The sequence below is a fragment of the Somniosus microcephalus genome, unplaced genomic scaffold, assembly GCF_052327205.1.
Source record: "Somniosus microcephalus isolate GS21.2 unplaced genomic scaffold, FLI_Smic_1.0 unresolved_chr1, whole genome shotgun sequence".
Lineage (NCBI taxonomy): Eukaryota > Metazoa > Chordata > Chondrichthyes > Squaliformes > Somniosidae > Somniosus > Somniosus microcephalus.
The window spans coordinates 156546687-156572625 of NW_028225179.1; the positions used below are offsets into that span (position 1 = coordinate 156546687).

Here is a 25939-nt window from a genome sequence, read left to right on the forward strand (position 1 = left end):
TCTCCCGATCACTGCCCTCCCTCTCCCGATCACTGACCCTCCCTCTCCCCATCACTGCCCCTCCCTCTCCCCATCACTGCCCCTCCCTCTCCACATCACTGCCCCCTCCCTCTCCCGATCACTGCCTCCTCCCTCTCCCCATCACTGCCCCTCCCTCTCCCAATCACTGCCCCTCCCTCTCCTGATCACTGACCCCTCTCCCGATCACTGCCCTCCCTCTCCCGATCACTGACCCTCCCTCTCCCGATCACTGCCCCTCCCTCTCCCGATCTCTGCCCCCTCCCTCTCCCCATCACTGACCCTCCCTCTCCCGATCACTGCCCCTCCCTCTCCCAATCACTGCCCCCTCCCTCTCCTGATCACTAACCCCTCCCTCCAAATCGCATCCCCGACCCCAGGACATACCCGGCAATGCACAGAAGGTTCATGCAGCTCGGCAGTCACATTCCACTGAAGACCGAGTCCCAATATTTGAAATCTCATAGACCTGAAACGTTTACTCTGTTTCTGTCTCCACAGATGCCGCCTGACCTGCTCAGTATTTCCAGCATTTTCTGATATTATTTCAGATTTCCAGCTTCCGCAGTGTTTTGTTTTTGTATTTGAAACTGAAGTAATTCTGTGCATTGAATATAATTTCAATGGGCCTGCCCGTCTGTGGCAGGAAACCCAATGGGCGGTGAAATAGGTGGACTGCGCCCAGAGCCACATTTCCACCCACTCCCCCCAGCTGTGTGCATTCATTGCCAGAGGGAGGGTGGAAGGTCCCAGCCCAGGGATTTGATGCTAAACTACACTGGTTTATATATTGAATCTCCAGATAATCTTACCAGAGTCAACTGAGCCGAGAGTAACTTTATCCTGGCAACTATTTTTATATAAATCGCACCGTTAGGCTTTGCCAAATGTGTGTTTCTCACACCACTGTTTAATTTCAAGTAAATATTACAGTTATTTCAATCTGTAAACCTCTGGTCTGTGTGGTAATATCTGCTATTTATAGAGACTTTAGTAGTGTAGGAGGAGACTAGATTGAATTCAGTCAGTAAATTACTGCCACTGAGGTATCTGTTAGTGCCCCAGATGTGCGCTGCTGTGAGTAGCAAATGGAAAAACGTGACAGCATCTGGATCGTAAGAGGAAACAAGAGGAAAAATAGGGAGGTATTGCTTCAGTTGTACAAGGTATTGGTGAGGCCGCACCTGGAATACTGCGTACAGTTTTGGTGTCCATACTTAAGAAAGGACATACTTGCTCTCGAGTCAGTACAAAGAAGGTTCACTCGGTTAATCCCGGGGATGAGGGGATGGACATATGAGGAGAGGTTGAGTAGATTGGGACTCTACTCATTGGAGTTCAGAAGAATGAGAGGCGATCTTATTGAAACATATAAGATTCTGAAGGGGTCGGATCGGGTGGATGCGGGGAAGATGTTCCCGATGATGGGTGAAACTAGAACTAGGGGGCATAGTCTTAGAATAAGGGGCTGCTCTTTCAAAACTGAGATGAGGAGGAACTACTTCACTCAGAGGGTGGTAGGTCCATGGAATATGCTGCCCCAAAAAGCTGTAGAAGCTACATCATTACATAAATTTAAAACAGAAATAGACAGTTTCCTAGAAGTAAAGGGAATTAAGGGTTACGGGCAGCGGGCAGGAATTTGGACATGAGTCTAGGTTCGGATCGGTCATGGCCCTATGGGTAGCGGAGCGGGCCCAGGGGCCGTGTAGCCTGATCCTGCTCCTATTTCATGTGTCTAATTCTGTTAGATTCAGGAGATGGTTCTGTGATAGTGGATTGGCGGTTAGGATCAGATCAGCCATGATCTTATTGAATGGTGGAGCAGGCTCGAGGGGCCGATTGGCCTACTCCTGCTCCTATCTTCTATGTTCTTATGTTCTTATCTGTTTTCAGCAGTGTGTCGGATCAGACCCTGGAACAGGTTCCTCCGGCCCGCGGACTTGCCCTCAGAGGCGGACTGACTATCGGGAAATGTCCCCGAGTGTCCCCCGGACCTTCCACCGGTGAATTTGGACTCTGGGTCTTTCTAAAGCCGGTCTGTCCCGGGGCTCTGAGGCGTTTCCCGAGCTCCCCCCTCCCCGCTCTCCAGCCGCCTTCACTCACTCTGCAGCGCTCCTCTGCTCTGCAGTGAAACCCCGATTAAAATGAGACGGAGCTGATAAGCTGAGGGTTGGAACTGACTGTTGACCAGGTCATTGTCACTGGCCCCGCCCCCTCACTGAGTGACAGGCTCTCCGGCCAATCCGCTTCCCCCGGGAGAGACCCGCCCCGTCACTGAGTGACAGGCTCTCCGGCCAATGACCAGGTCATTGTCACTGGACACGGGCTCTTCTATTTCAGCCTGTGAATCGCACGCAGACGGGTCGCGGAACAGACTCCGGAATTGGTCATTGACGGAACCTTCATGCGGTTCCTTCTGAGAGCGAGTGAAGCTGGCGGGCCTTGGGGAAGTGTGGCCAATGGCCGCGGTGGGAAAGCAGCTCGAGTGAGCCGGACCGCGGGAATCCACCGGAGACACGGCCATGGAGCGCCACCTTCCGGCTGTGGAGCCACATTACAGGCAGCGAGCTCACCGGCTTCCTGCAGTTCTGACCAAGGCTCATCGACCTGAAACTCGGTTTCTCTCCCTACACATGCTGCCTGACCTGCTGAGTATTTCCAGCATTTCCTGTGTTTATTCCTGCAGTTCACACCTCATTCTGGACTTAGCTGGACATTTTGAACGACCGCCCAAAAACCGATTTTATCCCCAGAATTCGTTCATTGATTTTTTTTGTTCGTAATGAATTTGCATCCAACCAGCGATCACGTAGTTTTAGAGCAGTCTCGCCATGTTTATTACATTCATTAATCTAACAATACAAACAAAGCGAACGAAAGTAACAAAAATGTTGTCAGACAAAAACTGTAAAGCAGGAAGTTCAGGCGCTGCTTACTGGTCTGTCAGGAGCAAGATACCCGGGGATGTAGTGGAAGAAAGTTCACGGGCACTGTTGTTGGCCACACATTGAGATCCAGATCTTACTCAGGCCAACAGAGGCAGGTAAAGAAGAGAGGAAAGGAGCATCAATCACACAGCGGCATGGGGTTTCCCAGCAGAACCAGGGTGTGTTCCAGCAGATGCATGAAGCACACAGCAGAGGCAATCAGCATCCCAGCAGAAGCAGGGAGCTCACATCAGAGCCAAGACACGTCCCAGCACAGGCAGGGAGGTAAAGAAATGAAACAAAGGTGCTCTCTTCTTCTGTATCTGCTCGAAGCAGGTTACATTTCCGTATTAGCAGAGACATGGTGTGAACAATAATATAAAAAACAGAATCTACTAATACAATAAACCTGAATTGGAAAAGGTGTTTCAGGTGTATAACGCCTCATCACGAGTTCTGATGAAAAGATTCACATTCAAACCATCAATCGGCTCTTTTCTCTTTACAGATACTGACTGGTCTGCCATGCACTGCCGGCACTTTGTGTTTTATATCCGGGAGGAACAGTTTGCCAGTGAGCCCCATCAGCTGGGAACAGATGTGTGGCACTGGAGGGGCGGGGGAAAAGGGGACAACTAAATTTGCCACACTACAGTGACAGAGCTTACTCATGAAAAAAATAAGTTGAAAACCACAATATTTCTCAATGCACTGAGGGCTGTAAAAGAGATTTCACTGCAGCTTATAGGGCAGCACAGCTCAGACTGGGAGATCACCATGTGTGGAGTGCAGCGAGCACCGTGGCACAGTGAGCTGAGCACCAGCACAGCCAATCGCCTTTTTATAATGTGGCTTTCTTTGTAGAAGTCCCTCAATCCTCAATTTCCTCGCTTCTTCTCCTGAAGGCACTAACTCCAGTCTCGGGAACAGCCGAGCTGAGCTCAGTTGTGCCCTCACCTGATGGCCACGTCCAGCGGGAGGAGTCACTGGAGAACACCCAGGCTGAGGCTCTTTTCTCTAGATAAGAGAAGACTGAGGGGTGATGTCGCTTTTAAAAGTTCTTTAGAATAATTTCTCCATGACTACACAAAGCACTCTGGGTACAGATATATTGTGTATCAGCAAAACAGGTTTATTATGCATTAAACATCCAGTACAAAGAAGTAATACTGAACAAGAAGATAGTCACAGTCTGTTCATCGAACCCTGGCATTCCTCCGAGTGACTGTGGCGCTAATTACATTACATGGACATTACATTAAACCTACCTCTTTGACCAAGCTCAGTATCAGATTTGGTTTGATAACATTCCTGTGAAGCGCCTTGGGTCATTTTACTATGTTTAAGGTGCTATATAAATGCAATTTGTTGTTGTTGTTTGATTCAAATCCAGGACCAAGGGGTGAAGTAACGGTCTGACACATACCTAGGGCGCTGCCTAGGATAATCCAGTAACTAGTTTCCATTCACTTTTGACCAAAGTATCTCCCAGGCACCCTCTGGAAATAAATTTCATGTCTTCAGCAACCACTTCAGAGATTTTTTAACTGATTAATCTCCTCTCTGTACTCGGAATACAGGCCCAGATTTTGGAATTCCGCTCTCCTGACACACAGCAAGAGCCCATATTGGGAAATTCCACAATCCCAACCTGTGCTTTTTTGAACATTGGACAGACCGGGAATGCGGATTTTCCCGACAGGGACTCGGTGTGTGCCAGGAGCACGGAACAGGGAATTCTACGCTCGTGTTTATTTTCCATTCTTTTTCTGATCCCATCGTCTTTCAGTTCTGAAGGAAGGTCCTGCCTGAATTGTCTGATCCGCCGAGTGTTTCAGCATTTGCTGTTTTTGATATTCCCTCAGTACCGGTTTCCACCAGCAGGTGGTGATACTGCACTGTAAAACTTTACAGCGCTTTGTACAGCTCGCCATCACCATCTCCTGGCTGAAAGTGGCACTACAATCAACTGCAGGGGAACGTCAAACACTCTGGGGCGAATTTTCACTTTTACCACAACAAGCGTTAGCGGATCGGCCGCCCGTTTTACAGCCCGCACCGCAGTAAAAGTAAACATTCAGCCCGTTAAACCGGAGATTTGCAAACTCCCCGTCATCTTGAAGAGAGATAGTTTGTGTGTTTCTCATCACTAATGGTGCTGATGAACTGAGGAACGTCCTCATTTTGAGAGCACAACTTATACCTGCTTTTTAATATAAAGGAGTGGGGCAGTGATGAGAAAGGGCAGGGATGGAGTTGCTGTCGGTTTTACTTTTTATTTTAGTCTTTGTTTTTATTACAGTGTCAGCCAGTGGCTCAGTTGGTGGCACTCTCGCTTCCTGAGTCAGAAAGTTGTGGGTTCAAGTCCCACTCCAGAGACATGAGCACAACAATCTAGGCTGACACTCCAGTGCAGTACTGAGCGAGCGCCGCACTGTCGGACGTGTCTTTTCGATGAGACCTTAAACCGCGGCCCTGTCTGCTCTCTCAGGTGGATGTAAAAGATCCCAAGGCACTATTTCAGAGAAGAGTTCTGAGGAAGGGTCATCGACCTGAAACGTTAACTCTGTTTCTCTCTCCACAGATGCTGCCTGACCTGCTGAGTATTTCCAGCATTTTCTCTGTTTATTTCAGATTTCCAGCATCTGCAGTATTTTGCTTTTGTGTTTGAGTTTTCCCCGGTGCCTTGGCCAATATTTATCCCTCAATTAGTGTAACAAAAAACAGATTATCCGGTCATTATCACATTGCTGTCTGTGGGAGCTTGCTGTGCGCAGATTGGCTGCTGCGTTTCCCACATTACAACAGTGACTACACTCCAAAAAGTACTTCATTGGCTGTAAAGCGCTTTGGGAAGCCCTGTGGTCGTGAAAGGCGCTATAGAAATGCAAGTCTTTCTTTCTTCTTCTGACATTTTATATTTTTATTGGTTGTATTTACAGTCTCATTGGGATTTTACAATGTGTAATTTGGAAATTACATTTTCTAACTCCTGACCCCTGACCCCTGCTCCTGACCCGAATGGCGTGGGGGGTCAAGTCACTGTGACGTCATGGATGATGCGGGCCGGCCCGAGGCCCCGCCCATTTTACAGACCCGGATCGGAGCCGGAGCAGATTCTCAGCCACTTTTTCACATCCCAAGTCCCAAAGAAAGGATAAAGTTTCCCCGTGAATTTATTCCCAGTGAAGGTGTGCAGATGGGACTTGGTGTCCGCGCTGTAAAATGAAACTGTCCCGGACTCATAACTGAGATAAACTCCCACCTTCCCGGGGATCGGACCGGCGAGGAGACGGGGTCGAGGGGAGGAGTTTACATTAAACCCATCATTAAACTGCCCGATGGTCCAGAATCCAGTCTCCGGGCTCAGTGTGAACAAACCCTTCCTCTCCACAGACTCTGCGGCTACTCCCAGACTCCAGACCCGATTCCCCGCCACCTCCACCTCCCAGTAATGTCTCCCCGATGTGAATCCCTCCGATCCCAGCACACAGGGCTTGCCTGTAAACCTCTTCCCGGTGTCAGGGAGATTCCTCTCGGTCGCGGTCCATCTCACACTCTTCAGATCCTCAGACACCTCGAGCTGTGGATGCGCTGTTTCCACATCCAGGGTCACAGAGACTGGGAGAAAAAGAAGAGAATTAGAAAGATTCACCCGGGGTTAGAGAGAGACTGGCCGGGGATCGGGGGGAGAGATTGGCCGGGGATCGGGGGGAGAGACTGGCCGTGGATCGGGGGGAGAGACTGGCCGGGGATCGGGGGGAGAGACTGGCCGGGGATCGGGGGAGAGACTGGCCGGGGATCGGGGAGAGACTGGCCGTGGATCGGGGGGAGAGACTGGCCGGGGATTGGGTAGAGACTGGCCGGGGATCGGGGGGAGACTGGCCGGGGATCGGGGGGAGAGACTGGCCGGGGATCGGGGGGAGAGACTGGCCGGGGATCGGGGGGAGAGACTGGCCGGGGATCGGGGGGAGACTGGCCGGGGATTGGGGGGAGAGACTGGCCGGGGATCGGGGGGAGAGACTGGCCGGGGATCGGGGGAGACTGGCCGGGGATCGGGGGGAGAGACTGGCCGGGGATCGGGGGGAGAGACTGGCCGGGGATCGGGGGGAGAGACTGGCCGGGGATCGGGGGGAGAGACTGGCCGGGGATTGGGGAGAGACTGGCTGGGGATCGGGGGGAGACTGGCCGGGGATCGGGGAGAGACTGGCCGGGGATCGGGGGGAGAGACTGGCCGGGGATCGGGGAGAGACTGGCCGGGGATCGGGGGGAGAGACTGGCCGGGGATCGGGGAGAGATGTTCTCACCGAGATCCCCCTTTCTGACTGATTTTTTTGTTTCTCAATTCGAGAAAAGAGCCGCCCTGAGGGGAGGAAACGAGGATCTGACAACAGCAGAAAACGCCGGGACTTCCAGGGAGGGAGGTCACAGCTTCTGAAAATATCAAACATTACACCCGCCTCCGCACTGTGGGATTCTGTGGGGATATAAATACTAAAATGAACAAAAGCTGGAACTGGAGCCTCAATGTACAACTAAATACTGTTCCCAGTTTAATGCACCACAAACTGGGGTTAAAATACCTGGGGGTTGAACACATTCCATACTCCTTACCAGATTACTAACTGAGGAAAGTCTCTCTGTGGGACTGGGTGTATATGGGTAGATGTGTGTGTGTGTGTTCCTCAAAGTAGAAACGTCAAACTTTTCAGACGATATGAAACTTGTAAATGTTGTAAATAATGAGGAGGATAGTAACAGACTTCAGAAGGACATAGACAGGCTGGTGAAATGGTCAGACAAATGATAGACAAAATTTAATGCAGAGAAGTGTTTAGTGATATTTTGGTAGGAAGAATGAGGAGAGGCAATATGATCTCAATGGTACAATTTTAAGGGTGTGCAGGAACAAAGAGACCCTTGGGGGGGTATGTACATAAATCTTTGAAAGTGGCAGGACAAGTTGAGAAGGCTGTTAAAATAATATGGGATCCTTGGCTTTATTAATACAGGAATAGAGTACAAAAGCAAGGAGGTTATGCTAAACCTTTATAAATCACTGGTTAGGCCTCAGCTGGAGGATTGTGTTCAATTCTGGGCACCGCACTTTAGGAAGGATGTCAAGGCCTTGGACAGGGTGTGGAAGAAATTTAGTAGAATGGTACCCGGGATGAGGGACTTCAGTCACGTGGAGAGACTGGAGAAACTGGGGTTGTTCTCCTCAGAGCAGAGAAGGTTAAGAGGAGATTTGGCAGACGTGTTCAAAATCATGAATGTTTTTGATCGAGTAAATAAGGAGAAACTGTTTCGAATGGCAGAAGGGTTGGTAACCAGAGGACACAGATTGAAGGTGATTGGCCAAAGAACCAGAGGCGACATGAGGAAACATTTTTTACACAGCGAGTTGTTGTGATCTGGAACGCGCTGCCTGAAAGGGCAGTGGAAGCAGATTCAATAGTAACAATCCAAAGAGTATTGGATAAATAGTTCAAGGGAAAAAATGACAAGGCTGTGGGGAAGGAGCAGGGGACTGGGATTAATAGGATAGCTCTACCAAAGATGGGCCGAATGGCCTCCTTTTGTTCTGTATCATTCTATGGTCACAAAAAATAAGCATTTTATTAAGAGTGTCTAATCCTCCACCTGTGAGTAGTCTGCTTTCAAATGACCAAGAATGACTTTAAAACTGTACTGAACCATTTACTAGTTTCATTGGTGTACACTAGTCGGTTTCTTCGTAAATTAAATATATTTTAATATTTAAAAACTGTTAAAACGTGCCTACTAGTGTCTGTGCCCCTAAAAATTAGTTCAATTTGAAGAGCTTCCTCAAACGGGCACAATCAGCGGAAACTCGCCAGGCTCATTATCCCGATCTGGCGGCGGGGCCAGTTTTATGGGCGGGGTCGATAAATGGAACAACACCCAAAAGCTCAGAGGGACTTGGACTTCGAGCTTCGAGCAGCGTAAGGAGATGAGAGCTACACGCTTACAACTGTTCCTGATAAGTCCTCCAGTGAGTATCTGTCTGTCCCAGTGTAAGAATCCTGAGAAATCCCCATTTCACATTCCCACTAGCTAACATGGACGAAATGAAATAAACATTATTAGTTGTAGGTTTAGGTTGGTATTAGGTAACTGTTAGTCAATGTTCGCCAATTCTTGAATAATCGTGCTTATAAACCAGTGTAATATGCCTTGGGTAGACCCGGTTAGATTTTAAAATGGAAGAAAGAGGCCTTGGGCCTGCTTGACCAAATATTAAAGGTGCAGACTTTAACAAGCCTTGTTAGCAAAGCGACAGTCAGTCTGTGAGAAAAGCTGAGAGAATTAATGGAATTCCAGAGACTGAGATACGAGTCAGGGATTGTAAGATTGTTATGAATTACATGTTCGTTGTTTTTTTGAATACTTGTTTTGAAATGTTAGAACATCCGCAGTGAATTATAAAAACAAAGGCTAACAGCAAGGGCCATATCTCAACCTGTGGAGACATATTCCTTTAGTATTGCCATAAATACCACAGATAAAACCGCTTGGACCACCCAGCATTGACATCGGTACCGGCTACGGACATGACAATGGCACACCCAGCCCAGTCGACCCTGCAAAGTCCTCCTCATGAACATCTGGGGACTTGTGCCAATATTGGGAGAGCTGTTCCACAGACTAGTCAAGCAACAGCCTGACATACTCATACTCACAGAATCATACCTTTCAGCCACTGTCCCAAACTCCTCCATTACCATCCCTGGACATTTCCTGTCCCACCGGCAGGACAGACCCACCAGGAGTGGTGGCACAGTGGTATACAGTCGGGAAGGATTGGTCCTGGGAGTCCTCAATATTCACTCCAGATCTCCTGAAGTCTCATGGCTTTAGGTAAAGCATGGTCTGTCTGTGCCAGTAATATCACGGTCACTGTATGATCTGAGTGTACCAGTAATCTCACGGTCACTGTATAATCTGTCTGTACCAGTAATATCACGGTCACTGTATGATCTGTCTGTACCAGTAATCTCACGGTCACTGGATAATCTGTCTGTACCAGTAATCTCACGGTCACTGTATGATCTGTCTGTAACAGTAATCTCATGGTTACTGTATGATCTGTCTGTGCTAGTAATATCACGGGCACTGTATGATCTGACTGTACCAGTAATCTCACGGTCACTGTATGATCTGTCTGTACCAGTAATCTCACGGTCACTGTATGATCTGTCTGTACCAGTAATCTCACAGTCACTGTATGATCTGTCTGTACCAGTAATCTCACAGTCACTGTATGATCTGTCTGTACCAGTAATCTCATGGTCACTGTAGGATCTGTCTGTACCAGTAATCTCACGGTCACTGTATGATCTGTCTGTACCAGTAATATCACGGTCACGGTATGATCTCAGTGTACCAGTAATCTCACGGTCACTGTATGATCTGTCTGTACCAGTAATCTCACGGTCACTGTATGATCTGTCTGTACCAGTAATCTCACGGTCACTGTATGATCTGTCTGTACCAGTAATCTCACGTTCACAGTATGATCTGTGCATACCAGTAATCTCACGGTCACTGTATGATCTGTCTGTACCAGTAATCTCACGGTCACTGTCTGATCTGTCTGTGCCAGTAATATCACGGTCACTGTATGATCTGTGCATACCAGTAATCTCACGGTCACTGTATGATCTGTCTGTGCCAGTAATCTCACGGTCACTGTATGATCTGTCAGTGCCAGTAATCTCACGGTCACTGTATGATCTGTCTGTACCAGTAATCTAACGGTCACTGCATGATCTGAGTGTAGCAGTAATCTCATAGGCACTGTATGATCTGTCTATGCCAGTAATCTCACGGTCACGGTATCATCTGCCTGTACCAGTAATCTCACTGTCATGTATGATCTGTCTGTACCAGTAATATCACGGTCTCTGTATGATCTGAGTGTACCAGTAATATCACGGTCACTGTATGATCTGAGTGTACCAGTAATCTCACAGTCACTGTATGATCTGAGTGTACCAGTAATCTCACGGTCACTGTATGATCTGTTTGTACCAGTAATCTCACGGTCTCTGTATCATCTGTCTGTACCAGTAATCGCACAGTCACTCTATGATCTGTCTGTGCCAGTAATCTCACAGTCACTGTATGATCTGTTTGTACCAGTAATCTCAAGGTCACTGTATGATCTGTCTGTACCAGTCATGTCACGGTCACTGTATGATCTGTCTGTGCTAGTAATATCACGGGCACTGTATGATCTGACTGTACCAGTAATCTCACGGTCACTGTATGATCTGTCTGTACCAGTAATATCACGGTCACGGTATGATCTCAGTGTACCAGTAATCTCACGGTCACTGTATGATCTGTCTGTACCAGTAATCTCACGGTCACTGTATGATCTGTCTGTACCAGTAATCTCACGGTCACTGTATGATCTGTCTGTACCAGTAATCTCACGGTCTCTGTATGATCTATCTGTACCAAAAATGTCACGTTCACTTCATGATATGTCTGTACTAGTAATCTCACTGTAACATTATGATCTGTCTGTTTCAGTAATCTCACGGTCATTGTATGATCTGTCTGTGCCAGTAATCTCACAGTCATGTATGATCTGTCTGTACCAGTAATCTCATGGTCACTGTATCATCTGTCTGTACCAGTAATCGCACAGTCACTCTATGATCTGTCTGTGCCAGTAATCTCACAGTCACTGTATGATCTGTTTGTACCAGTAATCTCAAGGTCTCTGTATCATCTGTCTGTACCAGTAATCTCACAGTCACTGTATGATCTGTCTGTACCAGTAATCTCACGGTCACTGTATGATCTGTCTGTACCAGTCATGTCACGGTCACTGTATGATCTGTCTGTGCTAGTAATATCACGGGCACTGTATGATCTGACTGTACCAGTAATCTCACGGGCACTGTATGATCTGACTGTACCAGTAATCTCACGGTCACTGTATGATCTGTCTGTACCAGTCATGTCACGGTCACTGTATGATCTGTCTGTGCTAGTAATCTCACAGTCACTGTATGATCTGTCTGTGCCAGTAATATCATGATCTGACTGTACCAGTAATCTCACGGTCTCTGTATGATCTGTCTGTATCAGTAATCTCATGTTCACTCCATGATCTGTCTGTATCAGTAATCTCATGTTCACTGTATGATCTGTCTGTACCAGTAATCACATGGTCAATGTATGATCTGTCTGTACCAGTAATCTCACAGTCACTGTATGATCTATCTGTACCAGTAATCCCAAAGTCACTGGATGATCTGTCTGTACCAGTAATCTCACGGTCACTGTATGATCTGTCTGTACCAGTAATCTCATGGTCACTGTATGATCTGTCTGTCCCAGTAATCTCACGGTCACTCTATGATCTGTCTGTACCAGTATTCTCATGGTCACTGTATGATCTGTCTGTACCAGTAATCTCACTGTCTCTGTATAATCTGTCTGTACCAGTAATCTCACGTTCACTGTATGATCTGTGTATACCAGTAATCTCACAGTCACTGTATGATCTGTCTGTGCCAGTAATATCACGATCACTGTATAATCTGTCAGTGCCAGTAATCTCACGGTCACTGTATGATCTGTCAGTGCCAGTAATCTCATGGTCACTGTATGATCTGTGTGTACCAGTAATCTCATAGGCACTGTATGCTCGGTCTATGCCAGTAATCTCACCGTCACGGTATCATCTGCCTGTACCAGTAATCTCACGGTCATGTATGATCTGTCTGTACCAGTAATATCATGGTCACTGTATGATCTGTCTGTACCAGTAATCTCACGGTCTCTGTATAATCTGTAAGTACCAGTAATCTCATGGTCACTGTATGATCTGTCTGTACCAGTGATCTCACGGTCTCTGTATGATCTGTCTGTACCAGTAATCTCACGGTCACTGTATGATCTGTCTGTACCAGTAATCTCACGGTCACTGTATGATCTGTCTGTACCAGTAATCTCACGTTCACGGTATGATCTGACTGTACCAGTAATCTCACGGTCACTGTATGATCTGTCTGTACCAGTAATCTCACGGTCACTGTATGATCTGTCTGTACTAGTAATCTCACGGTCACTCTATGATCTGAGTGTTCCAGTAATCTCACAGTCAGTGTATGATCTGTCTGTACCAGTAATCTCACGGTCACTGTATGATTTGTCTGTGCCAGTAATATCACCGTCACTGTATGATCTGTCTGTACCAGTAATCTCACGGTCACTGTATGATCTGTCTGTGCCAGTAATATCACGATCACTGTATGAACTGACTGTACCAGTAATCTCACGGTCTCTGTATGATCTGTCGGTACTAGTAATCTCACGGTCAATGTATGATCTGTCTGTACCAGTAATCTCATGGTCACTGTATGATCTGTCTGTACCAGTACTCTCACAGTCACTGTATGATCTATCTGTACCAATAATGTCACGTTCACTTCATGATATGTCTGTACTAGTAATCTCACTGTCACATTATGATCTGTCTGTTTCAGTAATCTCACGGTCATTGTATGATCTGTCTGTACCAGTAATCTCGCAGTGATTGTATGATCTGTCTGTGCCAGTAATCTCACAGTCATGTATGATCTGTCTGTACCAGTAATCTCAAGGTCACTGTATGATCTGTTTGTACCAGTAATCTCATGGTCACTGCATGATCTGTCTGTACCAGTAATCTCACGGTCACTGTATCATCTGTCTGTACCAGTAATCTCACAGTCACTGTATGATCTGTCTGTGCCAGTAATATCATGGTCACTGTATAATCTGTCTGTACCAGTAATCTCACGGTCACTGTATGATCTGTCTGTACCAGTCATGTCACGGTCACTGTATGATCTGTCTGTGCTAGTAATATCACGGGCACTGTATGATCTGACTGTACCAGTAATCTCACAGTCACTGTATGATCTGTCTGTGGCAGTAATATCATGATCTGACTGTACCAGTAATCTCACGGTCTCTGTATGATCTGGAAGTATCAGTAATCTCATGGTCACTGTATCATCTGTCTGTACCAGTAATGTCACGGTCACTGTATGATCTGTCTGTATCAGTAATCTCATGTTCACTCCATGATCTGTCTGTATCAGTAACCTCATGTTCACTGTATGATCTGTCTGTACCAGTAATCTCACGGTCACTGTATGATCTGTCTGTACCAGTAATCATACGGTCAATGTATGATCTGTCTGTACCAGTAATCTCACAGTCACTGTATGATCTATCTGTACCAGTAATCCCATAGTCACTGTATGATCTGTCTGTACCAGTAATCTCACGGTCACTGTATGATCTGTCTGTACCAGTAATCCCATGGTCACTCTATGATCTGTCTATACCAGTAATCACACAGTCACTATATGATCTGTCTGTACCAGTAATCTCACGGTCACTGTATCATCTGTCTGTACCAGTAATCCCATGGTCACTGTATGATCTGTCTGTACTAGTAATCTCACGGTCACTCTATGATCTGTCTGTACTAGTAATCTCACGGTCACTGTATGATCTGTCTGTACCAGTACTCTCACTGTCTCTGTATAATCTGTCTGTACCAGTAATCTCACGTTCACTGTATGATATGTGTATACCAGTAATCTCACGGTCACTGTATGATCTGTCTGTGCCAGTAATATCACGGTCACTGTATAATCTGTCAGTGCCAGTAATCTCACGGTCACTGTATGATCTGTCAGTGCCAGTAATCTCATGGTCACTGTATGATCTGTGTGTACCAGTAATCTCATAGGCACTGTATGCTCGGTCTATGCCAGTAATCTCACCGTCACCGTATCATCTGCCTGTACCAGTAATCTCACGGTCATGTATGATCTGTCTGTACCAGTAATATCATGATCTGACTGTACCAGTAATCTGACGGTCACTGTATGATCTGTCTGTACCAGTAATCTCATGGTCACTGTATGATCTGTCTGTACCAGTAATCTCACAGTCACTGTATGATCTGTCTGTACCAGTAATCTCACAGTCACTGTATGATCTGTCTGTACCAGTAATCTCACGGTCTCTGTGTGATCTGTCTGTGCCAGTAATATCATGATCTGACTGTACCAGTAATCTGATGGTCACTGTATGATCTGTCTGTACCACTAATCTCACGTTCACAGTATGATCTGTGCATACCAGTAATCTCACGGTCACTGTATGATCTGTCTGTACCAGTAATCTCACGGTCACTGTCTGATCTGTCTGTGCCAGTAATATCACGGTCACTGTATGATCTGTGCATACCAGTAATCTCACGGTCACTGTATGATCTGTCTGTGCCAGTAATCTCACGGTCACTGTATGATCTGTCAGTGCCAGTAATCTCATGGTCACTGTATGATCTGTCTGTACCAGTAATCTAACGGTCACTGCATGATCTGAGTGTAGCAGTAATCTCATCAGCACTGTATGATCTGTCTATGCCAGTAATCTCACGGTCACGGTATCATCTGCCTGTACCAGTAATCTCACTGTCATGTATGATCTGTCTGTACCAGTAATATCACGGTCTCTGTATGATCTGAGTGTACCAGTAATATCACGGTCACTGTATGATCTGAGTGTACCAGTAATCTCACAGTCACTGTATGATCTGAGTGTACCAGTAATCTCACGGTCACTGTATGATCTGTTTGTACCAGTAATCGCACAGTCACTCTATGATCTGTCTGTGCCAGTAATCTCACAGTCACTGTATGATCTGTTTGTACCAGTAATCTCAAGGTCACTGTATGATCTGTCTGTACCAGTCATGTCACGGTCACTGTATGATCTGAGTGTACCAGTAATCTCACGGTCACTGTATGATCTGTCTGTGCTAGTAATATCACGGGCACTGTATGATCTGACTGTACCAGTAATCTCACGGTCTCTGTATGATCTGAGTGTACCAGTAATCTCACGGTCACTGTATGATCTGTCTGTACCAGTAATCTCACGGTCACTGTATGATCTGTCTGTACCAGTAATCTCACGGTCAATGTATGATCTGTCTGTACCAGTAATCGCACAGTCACTCTATGATCTGTCTGTGCCAGTAATCTCACAGTCACTGTATGATCTGTTTGTACCAGTAATCTCAAGGTCACTGTATGATCTGTCTGTACCAGTCATGTCACGGTCACTGTATGATCTGTCTGTGCTAGTAATATCACGGTCACTGTATGATCTGTCTGTACCAGTAATATCACGGTCACGGTATGATCTCAGTGTACCAGTAATCTCACGGTCACTGTATGATCTGTCTGTACCAGTAATCTCACGGTCACTGTATGATCTGTCTGTACCAGTAATCTCACGGTCACTGTATGATCTGTCTGTACCAGTAATCTCACGGTCTCTGTATGATCTATCTGTACCAAAAATGTCACGTTCACTTCATGATATGTCTGTACTAGTAATCTCACTGTAACATTATGATCTGTCTGTTTCAGTAATCTCACGGTCATTGTATGATCTGTCTGTGCCAGTAATCTCACAGTCATGTATGATCTGTCTGTACCAGTAATCTCATGGTCACTGTATCATCTGTCTGTACCAGTAATCGCACAGTCACTCTATGATCTGTCTGTGCCAGTAATCTCACAGTCACTGTATGATCTGTTTGTACCAGTAATCTCAAGGTCTCTGTATCATCTGTCTGTACCAGTAATCTCACAGTCACTGTATGATCTGTCTGTACCAGTAATCTCACGGTCACTGTATGATCTGTCTGTACCAGTCATGTCACGGTCACTGTATGATCTGTCTGTGCTAGTAATATCACGGGCACTGTATGATCTGACTGTACCAGTAATCTCACGGGCACTGTATGATCTGACTGTACCAGTAATCTCACGGTCACTGTATGATCTGTCTGTACCAGTCATGTCACGGTCACTGTATGATCTGTCTGTGCTAGTAATCTCACAGTCACTGTATGATCTGTCTGTGCCAGTAATATCATGATCTGACTGTACCAGTAATCTCACGGTCTCTGTATGATCTGTCTGTATCAGTAATCTCATGTTCACTCCATGATCTGTCTGTATCAGTAATCTCATGTTCACTGTATGATCTGTCTGTACCAGTAATCACATGGTCAATGTATGATCTGTCTGTACCAGTAATCTCACAGTCACTGTATGATCTATCTGTACCAGTAATCCCAAAGTCACTGTATGATCTGTCTGTACCAGTAATCTCACGGTCACTGTATGATCTGTCTGTACCAGTAATCTCATGGTCACTGTATGATCTGTCTGTCCCAGTAATCTCACGGTCACTCTATGATCTGTCTGTACCAGTATTCTCATGGTCACTGTATGATCTGTCTGTACCAGTAATCTCACTGTCTCTGTATAATCTGTCTGTACCAGTAATCTCACGTTCACTGTATGATCTGTGTATACCAGTAATCTCACAGTCACTGTATGATCTGTCTGTGCCAGTAATATCACGATCACTGTATAATCTGTCAGTGCCAGTAATCTCACGGTCACTGTATGATCTGTCAGTGCCAGTAATCTCATGGTCACTGTATGATCTGTGTGTACCAGTAATCTCATAGGCACTGTATGCTCGGTCTATGCCAGTAATCTCACCGTCACGGTATCATCTGCCTGTACCAGTAATCTCACGGTCATGTATGATCTGTCTGTACCAGTAATCTCACGGTCTCTGTATAATCTGTAAGTACCAGTAATCTCATGGTCACTGTATGATCTGTCTGTACCAGTAATCTCACGGTCTCTGTATGATCTGTCTGTACCAGTAATCTCACGGTCACTGTATGATCTGTCTGTACCAGTAATCTCACGGTCACTGTATGATCTGTCTGTACTAGTAATCTCACGGTCACTGTATGATCTGAGTGTTCCAGTAATCTCACAGTCAGTGTATGATCTGTCTGTACCAGTAATCTCACGGTCACTGTATGATTTGTCTGTGCCAGTAATATCACCGTCACTGTATGATCTGTCTGTACCAGTAATCTCACGGTCACTGTATGATCTCTCTGTGCCAGTAATATCACGATCACTGTATGAACTGACTGTACCAGTAATCTCACGGTCTCTGTATGATCTGTCTGTACCAGTCATGTCACGGTCACTGTATGATCTGTCTGTGCTAGTAATCTCACAGTCACTGTATGATCTGTCTGTGCCAGTAATATCATGATCTGACTGTACCAGTAATCTCACGGTCTCTGTATGATCTGTCTGTATCAGTAATCTCATGTTCACTCCATGATCTGTCTGTATCAGTAATCTCATGTTCACTGTATGATCTGTCTGTACCAGTAATCACATGGTCAATGTATGATCTGTCTGTACCAGTAATCTCACAGTCACTGTATGATCTATCTGTACCAGTAATCCCAAAGTCACTGTATGATCTGTCTGTACCAGTAATCTCACAGTCACTGTATGATCTGCCTGTACCAGTAATCTCATGGTCACTGTATGATCTGTCTGTCCCAGTAATCTCACGGTCACTCTATGATCTGTCTGTACCAGTATTCTCATGGTCACTGTATGATCTGTCTGTACCAGTAATCTCACTGTCTCTGTATAATCTGTCTGGACCAGTAATCTCACGTTCACTGTATGATCTGTGTATACCAGTAATCTCACAGTCACTGTATGATCTGTCTGTGCCAGTAATATCACGGTCACTGTATAATCTGTCAGTGCCAGTAATCTCACGGTCACTGTATGATCTGTCAGTGCCAGTAATCTCATGGTCACTGTATGATCTGTGTGTACCAGTAATCTCATAGGCACTTTATGCTCGGTCTATGCCAGTAATCTCACCGTCACGGTATCATCTGCCTGTACCAGTAATCTCAAGGTCATGTATGATCTGTCTGTACCAGTAATATCATGGTCACTGTATGATCTGTCTGTACCAGTAATCTCACGGTCTCTGTATAATCTGTAAGTACCAGTAATCTCATGGTCACTGTATGATCTGTCTGTACCAGTAATCTCACGGTCTCTGTATGATCTGTCTGTACCAGTAATCTCACGGTCACTGTATGATCTGTCTGTACCAGTAATCTCACGGTCACTGTATGATCTGTCTGTACCAGTAATCTCACGTTCACGGTATGATCTGACTGTACCAGTAATCTCACGGTCACTGTATGATCTGTCTGTACCAGTAATCTCACGGTCACTGTATGATCTGTCTGTACTAGTAATCTCACGGTCACTGTATGATCTGAGTGTTCCAGTAATCTCACAGTCAGTGTATGATCTGTCTGTACCAGTAATCTCACGGTCACTGTATGATTTGTCTGTGCCAGTAATATCACCGTCACTGTATGATCTGTCTGTACCAGTAATCTCACGGTCACTGTATGATCTGTCTGTGCCAGTAATATCACGATCACTGTATGAACTGACTGTACCAGTAATCTCACGGTCTCTGTATGATCTGTCTGTACCAGTCATGTCACGGTCACTGTATGATCTGTCTGTGCTAGTAATCTCACAGTCACTGTATGATCTGTCTGTGCCAGTAATATCATGATCTGACTGTACCAGTAATCTCACGGTCTCTGTATGATCTGTCTGTATCAGTAATCTCATGTTCACTCCATGATCTGTCTGTATCAGTAATCTCATGTTCACTGTATGATCTGTCTGTACCAGTAATCACATGGTCAATGTATGATCTGTCTGTACCAGTAATCTCACAGTCACTGTATGATCTATCTGTACCAGTAATCCCAAAGTCACTGTATGATCTGTCTGTACCAGTAATCTCATGGTCACTGTAAGATCTGTCTGTCCCAGTAATCTCACGGTCACTCTATGATCTGTCTGTACCAGTATTCTCATGGTCACTGTATGATCTGTCTGTACCAGTAATCTCACTGTCTCTGTATAATCTGTCTGTACCAGTAATCTCACGTTCACTGTATGATCTGTGTATACCAGTAATCTCACAGTCACTGTATGATCTGTCTGTGCCAGTAATATCACGGTCACTGTATAATCTGTCAGTGCCAGTAATCTCACGGTCACTGTATGATCTGTCAGTGCCAGTAATCTCATGGTCACTGTATGATCTGTGTGTACCAGTAATCTCATAGGCACTGTATGCTCGGTCTATGCCAGTAATCTCACCGTCACGGTATCATCTGCCTGTACCAGTAATCTCACGGTCATGTATGATCTGTCTGTACCAGTAATATCATGGTCACTGTATGATCTGTCTGTACCAGTAATCTCACGGTCTCTGTATAATCTGTAAGTACCAGTATCTCATGGTCACTGTATGATCTGTCTGTACCAGTAATCGCACGGTCTCTGTATGATCTGTCTGTACCAGTAATCTCACGGTCACTGTATGATCTGTCTGTACCAGTAATCTCACGGTCACTGTATGATCTGTCTGTACCAGTAATCTCACGTTCACGGTATGATCTGACTGTACCAGTAATCTCACGGTCACTGTATGATCTGTCTGTACCAGTAATCTCACGGTCACTGTATGATCTGTCTGTACTAGTAATCTCACGGTCACTGTATGATCTGAGTGTTCCAGTAATCTCACAGTCAGTGTATGATCTGTCTGTACCAGTAATCTCACGGTCACTGTATGATTTGTCTGTGCCAGTAATATCACCGTCACTGTATGATCTGTCTGTACCAGTAATCTCACGGTCACTGTATGATCTGTCTGTGCCAGTAATATCACGATCACTGTATGAACTGACTGTACCAGTAATCTCACGGTCTCTGTATGATCTGTCGGTACTAGTAATCTCACGGTCAATGTATGATCTGTCTGTACCAGTAATCTCATGGTCACTGTATGATCTGTCTGTACCAGTACTCTCACAGTCACTGTATGATCTATCTGTACCAATAATGTCACGTTCACTTCATGATATGTCTGTACTAGTAATCTCACTGCAACATTATGATCTGTCTGTTTCAGTAATCTCACGGTCATTGTATGATCTGTCTGTACCAGTAATCTCGCAGTGATTGTATGATCTGTCTGTGCCAGTAATCTCACAGTCATGTATGATCTGTCTGTACCAGTAATCTCAAGGTCACTGTATGATCTGTTTGTACCAGTAATCTCATGGTCACTGCATGATCTGTCTGTACCAGTAATCTCACGGTCACTGTATCATCTGTCTGTACCAGTAATCTCACAGTCACTGTATGATCTGTCTGTGCCAGTAATATCATGGTCACTGTATAATCTGTCTGTACCAGTAATCTCACGGTCACTGTATGATCTGTCTGTACCAGTCATGTCACGGTCACTGTATGATCTGTCTGTGCTAGTAATATCACGGGCACTGTATGATCTGACTGTACCAGTAATCTCACAGTCACTGTATGATCTGTCTGTGGCAGTAATATCATGATCTGACTGTACCAGTAATCTCACGGTCTCTGTATGATCTGGAAGTATCAGTAATCTCATGGTCACTGTATCATCTGTCTGTACCAGTAATGTCACGGTCACTGTATGATCTGTCTGTATCAGTAATCTCATGTTCACTCCATGATCTGTCTGTATCAGTAATCTCATGTTCACTGTATGATCTGTCTGTACCAGTAATCTCACGGTCACTGTATGATCTGTCTGTACCAGTAATCACACGGTCAATGTATGATCTGTCTGTACCAGTAATCTCACAGTCACTGTATGATCTATCTGTACCAGTAATCCCATAGTCACTGTATGATCTGTCTGTACCAGTAATCTCACGGTCACTGTATGATCTGTCTGTACCAGTAATCCCATGGTCACTCTATGATCTGTCTGTACCAGTAATCACACAGTCACTATATGATCTGTCTGTACCAGTAATCTCACGGTCACTGTATCATCTGTCTGTACCAGTAATCCCATGGTCACTGTATGATCTGTCTGTACTAGTAATCTCACGGTCACTCTATGATCTGTCTGTACTAGTAATCTCACGGTCACTGTATGATCTGTCTGTACCAGTACTCTCACTGTCTCTGTATAATCTGTCTGTACCAGTAATCTCACGTTCACTGTATGATATGTGTATACCAGTAATCTCACGGTCACTGTATGATCTGTCTGTGCCAGTAATATCACGGTCACTGTATAATCTGTCAGTGCCAGTAATCTCACGGTCACTGTATGATTGGTCAGTGCCAGTAATCTCATGGTCACTGTATGATCTGTGTGTACCAGTAATCTCATAGGCACTGTATGCTCGGTCTATGCCAGTAATCTCACCGTCACCGTATCATCTGCCTGTACCAGTAATCTCACGGTCATGTATGATCTGTCTGTACCAGTAATATCATGATCTGACTGTACCAGTAATCTGACGGTCACTGTATTATCTGTCTGTACCAGTAATCTCATGGTCACTGTATGATCTGTCTGTACCAGTAATCTCACAGTCACTGTATGATCTGTCTGTACCAGTAATCTCACAGTCACTGTATGATCTGTCTGTACCAGTAATCTCACGGTCTCTGTGTGATCTGTCTGTGCCAGTAATATCATGATCTGACTGTACCAGTAATCTGATGGTCACTGTATGATCTGTCTGTACCACTAATCTCACGTTCACAGTATGATCTGTGCATACCAGTAATCTCACGGTCACTGTATGATCTGTCTGTACCAGTAATCTCACGGTCACTGTCTGATCTGTCTGTGCCAGTAATATCACGGCCACTGTATGATCTGTGCATACCAGTAATCTCACGGTCACTGTATGATCTGTCTGTGCCAGTAATCTCACGGTCACTGTATGATCTGTCAGTGCCAGTAATCTCATGGTCACTGTATGATCTGTCTGTACCAGTAATCTAACGGTCACTGCATGATCTGAGTGTAGCAGTAATCTCATAGGCACTGTATGATCTGTCTATGCCAGTAATCTCACGGTCACGGTATCATCTGCCTGTACCAGTAACCTCACTGTCATGTATGATCTGTCTGTACCAGTAATATCACGGTCTCTGTATGATCTGAGTGTACCAGTAATATCACGGTCACTGTATGATCTGAGTGTACCAGTAATCTCACAGTCACAGTATGATCTGAGTGTACCAGTAATCTCACGGTCACTGTATGATCTGTTTGTACCAGTAATCACACGGTCTCTGTATCATCTGTCTGTACCAGTAATCGCACAGTCACTCTATGATCTGTCTGTGCCAGTAATCTCACAGTCACTGTATGATCTGTTTGTACCAGTAATCTCAAGGTCACTGTATGATCTGTCTGTACCAGTCATGTCACGGTCACTGTATGATCTGAGTGTACCAGTAATCTCACGGTCACTGTATGATCTGTCTGTGCTAGTAATATCACGGGCACTGTATGATCTGACTGTACCAGTAATCTCACGGTCTCTGTATGATCTGAGTGTACCAGTAATCTCACGGTCACTGTATGATCTGTCTGTACCAGTAATCTCACGGTCACTGTATGATCTGTCTGTACCAGTAATCTCACGGTCAATGTATGATCTGTCTGTACCAGTAATCGCACAGTCACTCTATGATCTGTCTGTGCCAGTAATCTCACAGTCACTGTATGATCTGTTTGTACCAGTAATCTCAAGGTCACTGTATGATCTGTCTGTACCAGTCATGTCACGGTCACTGTATGATCTGTCTGTGCTAGTAATATCACGGGCACTGTATGATCTGACTGTACCAGTAATCTCACGGTCACTGTATGATCTGTCTGTACCAGTAATATCACGGTCATGGTATGATCTCAGTGTACCAGTAATCTCACGGTCACTGTATGATCTGTCTGTACCAGTAATCTCACGGTCACTGTATGATCTGTCTGTACCAGTAATCTCACGGTCACTGTATGATCTGTCTGTACCAGTAATCTCACTGTCATGTATGATCTGTCTGTACCAGTAATATCACGGTCTCTGTATGATCTGAGTGTACCAGTAATATCACGGTCACTGTATGATCTGAGTGTACCAGTAATCTCACAGTCACTGTATGATCTGAGTGTACCAGTAATCTCACGGTCACTGTATGATCTGTTTGTACCAGTAATCTCATGGTCTCTGTAGGATCTGAGTGTACCAGTAATCTCACGGTCTCTGTATGATCTGAGTGTACCAGTAATCTCACGGTCACTGTATGATCTGTCTGTACCAGTAATCTCACGGTCACTGTATGATCTGTCTGTTCCAGTAATCTCACGGTCACTGTATGATCTGAGTGTACCAGTAATCTCACGGTCACTGTATGATCTGTCTGAGCTAGTAATATCACGGGCACTGTATGATCTGACTGTACCAGTAATCTCACGGTCTCTGTATGATCTGAGTGTACCAGTAATCTCACGGTCACTGTATGATCTGTCTGTACCAGTAATCTCACGGTCACTGTATGATCTGTCTGTACCAGTAATCTCACGGTCAATGTATGATCTGAGTGTACCAGTAATCTCATGGTCACTGTATGATCTGTCTGTACCAGTAATATCATGATCTGACTGTATCAGTAATCTCACGGTCTCTGTATGACCTGTAAGTACCAGTAAACTCATGGTCACTGTATGATCTGTCTGTACCAGTAATCTCACGGTCACTGTATGATCTGTCTGTACCAGTAATCTGACGGTCACTGTATGATCTGAGTGTACCAGTAATCTCATGGTCACTGTATGATCTGAGTGTAGCAGTAATCTCACAGGCACTGTATGATCTGTCTATGCCAGTAATCTCACGGTCACGGTATCATCTGTCTGTACCAGTAATATCACGGTCACTGTATGATCTGTCTGTACCAGTAATCTCACGGTCACTGTATGATCTGTCTGTACCAGTAATCTCACGGTCACTGTATGATCTGTCTGTACCAGTAATCTCATGGTCACCGTATGATCTGTCTGTGCTAGTAATATCACAGGCACTGTATGATCTGACTGTACCAGTAATCTCACGGTCTCTGTATGATCTGGAAGTACCAGTAATCTCAAGGTCACTGTATGATCTGTCTGTACCAGTAATGTCACGGTCACTGTATGATCTCAGTGTACCAGTAATCTCACGGCCACTGTATGATCTGTCTGTACCAGTAATCTCACGGTCACTGTATGATCTGTCTGTACCAGTAATCTCATGGTCACTGTATGATCTGTCTGTACCACTAATCTCACGGTCACTGTATGATCTGTCTGTCCCAGTAATCTCACGGTCACTGTATAATCTGTCTGTACCAGTAATCTGACGGTCACTGTATGATCTGTCTGTACCAGTAATCTCACGGTCACTGTATGATCTGTCTGTGCCAGTAATATCATCATCTGACTGTCACAGTAATCTCACAGTCACTGTATGATCTGTCTGTACCAGTAATCTTACGGTCACTGTATGATCTGTCTGTAGCAGTACTCTCACTGCCTCTGTATAATCTGTCAGTGCCAGTAATCTCACGGTCACTGTATGATCTGTCAGTGTCAGTAATCTCACGGTCACTGTATGATCTGTCTGTACCAGTACTCTCACTGTCTCTGTATAATCTGTCTGTATCAGTAATCTCACGTTCACTGTATGATCTGTGTATACCAGTAATCTCACGGTCACTGTATGACCTGTCTGTGCCAGTAATATCACGGTCACTGTATGATCTGTCAGTGCCAGTAATCTCATGGTCACTGTATGATCTGTGTGTACCAGTAATCACACGGTCACGGTATCATCTGCCTGTACTAGTAATCTCACGGTCATGTATGATCTGTCTGTACCAGTAATATCACGGTCACTGTATGATCTGAGTGTAGCAGTAATCTCATAGGCACTGTATGATCTGCCTATGCCAGTAATCTCACGGTCACGGTATCATCTGCCTGTACGAGTAATCTCACGGTCATGTATGATCTGTCTGTACCAGTAATATCACGGTCACTGTATGATCTGAGTGTACCAGTAATCTCACGGTCTCTGTATGATCTGAGTGTAC

The 25939-nt window shown here is 45.3% G+C and overlaps 1 pseudogene across 1 annotated transcript in view; it reads right to left on the reverse strand.

Moving 5' to 3' along the window:
• Positions 1-4050: 4050 nt before the first annotated feature.
• LOC147096312 (zinc-binding protein A33-like) overlaps positions 4051-25939 on the reverse strand; it is a 52632-nt pseudogene continuing 30743 nt past the window's right edge. Inside the window, exon 6 of the transcript XR_015074883.1 lies at positions 4051-6569. The product of XR_015074883.1 is annotated as a zinc-binding protein A33-like (transcript). The remainder of the gene's footprint in view (positions 6570-25939) is intronic.